The following is a 6,783-nucleotide window of genomic DNA, read 5'->3' on the forward strand; positions in this document are numbered from 1 at the left end:
GGCCAAATATCTCACGAAATATGAATCAAACCAAAAAGCTACAAAGAACGAAACTTGTCTAGCTTGTAAGAGGTCCGAGCAGATGTAATTTTATGTAAGAGGTCCGAGCAGATGTAATTAAGATGTATTGCTCATGCGCTGCCTCCGATATGCAAGGTATAAGTGAATCGCTGACCAGAGAGCAGTGTTGACTGAGTAGGAACTGTGTAGCTGTAGCAGTAAGTTGTTGCTAGTGGTTGGTTGTCTGCGCTAGTCTGCTGTGGAGTCTGCTGTCTGCTCTGGTCTGCTATAGTGTATCATGTTGGCTGGGCCAGTCGCGGTGCAGCGATGCCGGAGCCTGAGTATTATTGTATAAAGTAAAAAGCAGCCTCGCGCATATCTAGTAATGTTATGTGAACTCCCATGTAAATCTTTTAAAAATGTCCTAATAATAATCTTCGTGATATAAAGTAATTTCTAATGAACATTCATTTCAATTTAAAGAATTTACTAATTTCTTCAATCCATTATCATTCCTATTGTTGCAAAAGAAAAATCAGTTGCTTCCTTTCATAAATGACAAATCTATCGGCCAGCATTGCACAGCGCTGGGCCGAAAAAATTTTTAGGTAAGGGCAGATATATTCGCCGTTTTTATTGAGGTAAGAATTTTTGCTTTTTTATTCAGAATGATCTTATAGGGCCATGACGCAGCACTGCTGTCGTCCAAAATTTACCAGGTTACTGAATTTATTTTTTATTTCGAGGTTTAGAAATTTTATCTGTTTCGAGTTTACATTAAATGAAAAAAGAATTTTGTGGGTACATTAAATGTGAAAGAACGAATTTTGTGTGGAGGTTAAATGTGAATGAATTTCTGTAGAGAGGTTATAAATGGGAACCAATTTTGTTCTGAGCTTACACTAAAATTAGAATCATTATCAAACTAATATTTATACAAATTTTTGTGGGGAGGTTACACTTGGCGACAACCGGCCAGGATCGTATTTCTTTGTGAATCTCTGAGAAGTAGTCATATATCTGCTCTTATTTACTTAAATGTAGTTTGCATCTGGCGCAACGCATTTACTAATTTGTCACGCATTTTTTCACAGATCATCGGCAATTTATTGCTCTTTGTTGTAATTGTTTGTTCCATTTCGCTTTGTCTTTGTTTCATTTTGTGCTTAATTTAGATTTGTGAAAAATGCCGCGAGAAACTGTTAACAGTACATCGCGATGTGCAGTGAGTGAAAAAGCCGACTCGAATAATTTGTTCGATAATACTTGCGACACTCAGGGTAATAGTGATAATCGTATAATTATAGGTAATCAGTGCCTACCGATCACTAGTAATGATTTTGATCCTAATGATGAACAAAAAAATTCAATTATGTCCACAGTAAATGTAACAATTGATGACGCGGCACGTTCCGTTACAATGAACGCTGCGCAGTTTGACACACCCGGTTTGCAAAATTTGAATAGTGAACAGATAAATTTTTCTCACGAAGGTGAACAATGTACTCAAAACACGTCAGATTTATTTGATTCCGGTGTAGTGACCAACAGTGCACGTACGATTGGCAAACCTATTCGCGAGTCAGACAATAACCAATTGGTTACACAAAACGTGACACATGTAGATACACCATCACACAGTACAGAGAATAGAGCCGCTAATTTTGGCTGGGATCGAGTTATAGTATTATGCTACAACTTAATGAAAATATCAAACAACAAATTAATGAACACAATGAAAAACTAAACAACAATTTCAAACAACTTAATGAAAAATAGACAATCAGCACAAACAATTTAATGAAAAACACGACAACCATTTCAAACAACTTACTGAATCGTGCAAACGACTTAATGAAAGTTTCAAACTGTCGAATGAAAAACACGATAACCTTAACGAACAGAACAAACAACTTAGTGAACAGATTACAGCCGTTGCCACGCAATGTCATGATACTAAAGAATAATTACGTGGGGAAATTGAGGCTTGTGCTAGGAACAGTAGTGAAGAAATAGGATCTGTTGCACAAGAATTAATTAGTACACGTGTAGCCACAACGAAATTACTTAGTGATGAAAGTAGTGCAGTCACTGAACAATGTTCAGAAAACGCAACACAGATACGCGACGAGTTTAAATTAATGTCAGCAGAAGTTTCACGCATTCTGGATGCGGAAGTAGATAAAAAATGTGAGCAACTGAACAGCCAAATTCACGAACGTTTTAAAGTGACGGAAATGAAAAATGTTTCAATCACTAACACGTCACAGCATACGCCACATTCCGAACATTTGTCACACTCACACAGCCAGTGTAACTTAGGTAATTTGCAGAGACTACGTGACTTAGAATCCCAACAGACACAGACAAATAGATTCTCATTCAATCCTGAACCTGTTAACACATTCAGAGACAATAACTTTGATTATAAGCAATTTTTATGTGTAAAAAATCTAAGGTATTTATAAATGACAGAACACAAATACATCGTTTGGACTGGATACGACAATTTGCTTTTGTCTTTTTATCAGTTTGGCCTGTAATGCAGAAACTAGCATTGGACTGGATACGACAATTTGTTTTTGAATTTTCAGCGCCATTGCCTCTAACGCAGAAACTAAAATTAATTGTAGCGCGTAATCGACCTCAGGGGATTTATTACACTTCGATGAATATGTGCCGTAACGTGCACAGGGCCCCGAGCCGTAGTAGTGCTATTTGATCTTTAATTTTCTGCACTGGTGCCTTCTCTTCTACTATCCTTCATATCTATCAAAACAGCTCTTCAACTATCGATCTATCTAGGATTAAGGATGTATAAAGAAAACCCGATATGACGAGTTTTACCTGAAAGTGACAGTTTTCATTAGACACTCTCGAGATGACAAGAACTACCAGCATAACTTTAATAACAGACAAAATTTTAATTATCAGTATCGACAAAATTATCAGCAACAGGAACCACATTTTGGTAACAATAGAGTTTTTCCCAACAACAGCAACAAAACCAACCGGTTAGCATACCTAACCAACAATGCAGTCTGCAAGGTCAACCAAGCTTTAATGTTTCGCCGCCTACACGTATAGCGTCGGCCACACCAAATAGTAACACACAGCAACAAAGAAATAACTACGTACAGAAAACACACCATTTCAACTCATATCGCAATGCACCGTATAGAAATGACTATCATGACAGACGTAAAAGTAATGAGCACAATTTTCAGCGTAACAGTCGGTCTTACCAGCAGCAAAATCATCCGCAACAACACATTATCATGAATGAATCAGACAGTAAGTATCATCCCGAACCTAATACGTCAGGACGAAATAACAGAACAGTCCAAACAGTCGAAATGCCATAGCATCCTCCGGCAAATAATAGCACGTCAGAAAGAATTTGACTAGATACAGTACAGGTTGCATCTTCCAGCAACGCAAGCAATACTTTTGACACACAGAATCTTGTTCACGAAAATGTTATTACTTTTGACGACATCCGAGACACTTTTTGCAGGAAAAACCAGTTATTCAAAAAACCATTTCACACCCTGTCATTGAAGTAAAGATTGGATCATCCAAATTTTCAGCAGTAATGGATTCTGGATCACCTATGTCAGTTATAAATGAGGAAACTTTCAACGAATGTAACAAAGAGAATACCTATCCTACGTTACCATTAGGCAAAACTAAAGTAAAAGGAGCGGTATCTGGTAAAGGAGTAGATATAAAATTACAGACACACTTATCGTTTTGTATTGCAGGTCATACGTTTCACTCAAATTTTTGGATTGTTCCCTTATTGACAACAGACGTTATTTTAGGTACGAATTTTCTGGTACAACATGACACAATTATTGACTTTCGAATCTCCTATTTAATGTTAAAGGATGAAAATGTACAACTGGCTTTAGAATTTCAGCCCTCTTTATCTGCAGAAGAACAAACAATTAATCGTACAGAGGTCATTTCCGCATCACGTAACATAGACTGTCATTCCACATTGTTCACAGATACGTACGTACACAACTATAATACTCCAGACGAAACCGACTATGACGTTATGCAAATGATTTCTGATAAAGTTAAGAGCAGTGCAAATACAGACGACGAACGCACACAACAACGCAAAATTCTTTTACAGGAAGCTCCAGTTTTTGACAACATCCCTGGTACTATGTCCGGCATTATGTATGAATTTCAAGTTAAACAGCACGACACGTTTAAAGCCAAACATTATCCCATTCCGTATATTCACAGAGAACACGTTAAGAAAGAATTGCAAGCTATGCTTGACCAAGGAATTACTGAATCGGCAGTTAGTCCGTACATAAACCCACTCCATATTGTTAAGAAAAAGGAAGGTTCACTTCGCCTCGTACTTGATTCGCGCCAAATCAATGACATTATTATTAATAAAACAAATCGCCCTCAAACACTAGAAGAACTTCTACAGAAATTTCATGGTACTGCTATTTATTCCACATTAGATTTGAAATCGGGATTTTGGCAAATTCAGCTCCATCCGGACTGCAGAAAGTACACGGCTTCTCTGTTTTGGTGACTGTTATCAATTTTGTAAATTACCGTTCGGTTTAACTATTTCTTCAGCAGCATTTATTCGCGGATTGAATACTATACTTCCGACAGAATTAAAAGACAGAATCACAACGTATGTAGACGACATTCTTATTGCAGAAGCTAACTGGTCTGAACACAATCTGATTCTTGAACAACTGTTGTGAACTTTTCGTGCACAAGGACCCACAGTTAATCTCAGTAAATCGCACTTTGGCAAAACTTCTATAAAATTTCTTGGACATGCAATTTCAGCAGAAGGCATTGCGCCTGACCCGGAAAAACTTCAAGCTTTACGTGACATTACTGTTTCTACGACGAAGAAACAACTACGTAGCTTTTTGGGTTTAATTAACTTTTTTCGTAAATTTCTTCATTACTCTGCTTTAGACACCCCTAGATTATGTCAATTGACGGCTAAAAACACTATTTGGTCATGGGATAGCCAAGCACATTATGAATTTGTGAATCTGAAAGAAACTTTGTTGAATGCACCACTTTTATCACATCCAGATCTTACTAGAAATTTTTCCATTGCTACCGACAGTTCTAACACCGCTTTAGGCGTACACATTTTTCAGGAAATTGAAGAAGATGGTACTACAGTAATTAAAAACATCGCCTTTGGGAGTCGCATCCTGTCACCTGCTGAACGCAATGACTGTTACAGAACTTGAAACATTATGTGTTGTATGGGCATTTACGAGATTTCGGCATTTTCTTTGTGGAAGACACACTACCGATTACACAGATCATAGAGCTATACAGTTTTTACTTTCCGCTAAATTTACACACGATAGATTAAGCAGATGGAAACTTTATCTACAGGAATTTAATTTTACAATTGTTCACATCCCGGCACACAAAATATTGTAGCAGACGCACTATCCCGTTCTCTCAGCAACAATCAGCAAGACATCGCAACCAACTTCTGCAAAGCAAATTTCAGCGTCATGTATATTCAACAAGTAGCATTTGAAAATTTCATTTCGTCGTCATTACGAGACATAGCACAAGAGCAGAGTAAAGACAACGTATGGAAAGAAATTAAACACCTTTGGCAAGATAGGAATAATGTTACCATTAGAAACCATTACACTGTACGCAATAATATTCTGTTTCGCCGCTCTCACCCTGACAGCAACAACTGGTCACTATGCATTCCTGACGAACTTGTTAACTAATTTGGTATACTCATTTAAGTTACGCACATTACGGAGCTAGAAAATGTTTTCTTATACTGAGACAGAACTGTTATTTTGCCAATACGGAGAAACATATTCGACGAGTTTTAGCGTCATTTAAAATCTGCCAGAAAGTTAAGTCAGATACGACTTAACATATTCCTCCATTACATCCCATTGTACCTGTTAAATTGAGACACATGGCCGTTGTAGACATTTTTGGTCCGATTCCCAGATCTAATAGAGGTTTTTGCTACATCTTTGTCGCTGTTGAACTCACTTCGAAATTTGTTACCTTCACACCGTTACGCAACGCTACTGCTAAATCGATTTCGAATGCATTTGTAAAACATTTTTTATTGCATGTAGGGCATATATTGAAAGTAATTTCCGACAATGGATCACAGTTTCGATCTGCTATATGGACACGTAAGGTAAGGTAAAGTAAGGTAAGTATTTTTGCTTTTTTATTCAGAATGATCTTATAGGGCCATGATGCAGCACTGCTGTCGTCCAAAATTTACCAGGTTACTGAATTTATTTTTTATTTCGAGATTTGGGAATTTTTCTGTTTCGAGTTTACATTAAATGAAAAAAGAATTTTGTGGGTACATTAAGTGTGAAAGAACGAATTGTGTGTGGAGGTTAAATGTGAATGAATTTCTGTAGAGAGGTTATAAATGGGAACCAATTTTGTTCTGAGCTTACACTAAAATTAGAATCATTATCAAAATAATATTTATACAAATTTTTGTGGGGAGGTTACAAGCTTGAAGGGGGAAACCAGATGGCGCTATGGTTCGCTCGCTAGACGGCGCTGCCATAGGTCAAACGGATATCAACTGTGTCTTTTAAAAATAGAAACCCCCATTTTTTATTACATATTCGTGTAGTTCGTAAAGAAATATGAATGTTTTAGTTGGACCACTTTCTTCACTTTGTGATAGATGGAGCTGTAATAGCCACAAACGTATAAGTACGTGGTATCACGTAACATTCCCCCAGTGCGGACGGTATTTGC

This window comes from Schistocerca cancellata, chromosome 7, assembly GCF_023864275.1.
Source record: "Schistocerca cancellata isolate TAMUIC-IGC-003103 chromosome 7, iqSchCanc2.1, whole genome shotgun sequence".
Classification (NCBI taxonomy): Eukaryota; Metazoa; Arthropoda; class Insecta; order Orthoptera; family Acrididae; genus Schistocerca; species Schistocerca cancellata.